Source organism: Suricata suricatta, chromosome 16, assembly GCF_006229205.1.
Source record: "Suricata suricatta isolate VVHF042 chromosome 16, meerkat_22Aug2017_6uvM2_HiC, whole genome shotgun sequence".
Classification (NCBI taxonomy): domain Eukaryota; kingdom Metazoa; phylum Chordata; class Mammalia; order Carnivora; family Herpestidae; genus Suricata; species Suricata suricatta.
The window spans coordinates 52,361,111-52,362,352 of NC_043715.1; the positions used below are offsets into that span (position 1 = coordinate 52,361,111).

General features: G+C 52.1%; 1 protein-coding gene across 1 annotated transcript in view; it reads right to left on the reverse strand.

The window, feature by feature from the left end:
* The window catches only part of KLK6 (kallikrein related peptidase 6), an 8,881-nt gene that overhangs the window by 5,137 nt on the left and 2,502 nt on the right, over window positions 1–1,242 (reverse strand). The gene's annotated exons all lie outside the window — the stretch shown is intronic.

Sequence of the window (1,242 nt, forward strand, 5' to 3'; positions counted from 1 at the left end):
CCCTCCTCCATCTAAAGTGTTCTTTTCTCTCAGGGAAACTTCCCTGTTCTTTTCCTTCACTAGACTTAGGGTAATTTATGATTATATGATTTTTCATGGGCTTGTTTGTTAAATAACTAACGTGTCTTTCTGCTCCTGCATTCCCAAGGGTAGAGATTCTATAATTCTCTCATCCACCGCTGAATGCCCACTGCCCTGCTCCAGTCGGGCTCTTCGTAGATGCTTTGATCAATGTGCACCGAATGGATGAACGAGAATGGTGAGTGCAATGCCTGAGACGGAGGACCCTCGAGTCCGCAACCGTGTGTGACTGGACTCCTCCCCCACAGCGGGAGTGGCGCTTGTTGGTTTCCAAACACTTGAATTGCCACTTACTACTTTTCTGAGTCTCAGTGTCTTCATCTGCAAAATGGGCCACGAGTCCCTTATTGCGGATAGTCCAAGAAACAGATATAAACTGCTTAATTCTGCACCTGGTCCATCGTTAGCACTGAACAAAATGGCAACTGCTAATCTAACTAGTGGTCATTAGTGCCCTGAGGATTAGTCCCGGGCCCTCTATGCTTTTCCACCTATGCCTGCTTTTTGGATGATCTCATCCCACCTTGTGTTTAAATACCATTTATCTGTGGATGGCACCTTCGTGTTTGCCTCCAGCTCCACCCTCTTGCCTGAGCACCCGCGGCTTACCTTTATGCTTCTTGGACTTCTCCCTGGTGTCTCAGAATCACCATGGCTAAAGCAAAATGTCTGACACTCCTCAGCCCGTATCCACACTGGCTCTCTTTCCCTCTCCCCTGACTCAGAGAGACACCACAAAACACCCACGTGTTCGAGTCAAATACCTGGAGGTCAGCCCCGCTTCTTCCATCCCACATCACCACATCCTGCTGGCTCAGTCTCAAAATACCTCCCAAGTTTCCCCCTCTCCTCCATTCCCCACTGCCGCCACGTTGGTCCAAGCCATCATCCTTAGGTCAATCTATGCACATCCCTTCATTTCTCCTTGCCCAGCCCACGTTCCATAGGGTGGCTGGCGTGCTCTTAAGTAATGTGAATCAGGGGCGTCTGGGTGGCTCAGTCGGTTGAGCATCCGACTTCAGCTCAGGTCATGATCTCACAGTTCGTGAGTTTGAGCCCTGTGTCAGGCTCGCTGCTGTCAGCCGCTGTCAGCACAGAGCCTGCTTTGGATCCTCTGCGCCCCCCCCCCCCCCCCCCCCCCCCCCCCCCCCCCCCCCCCCC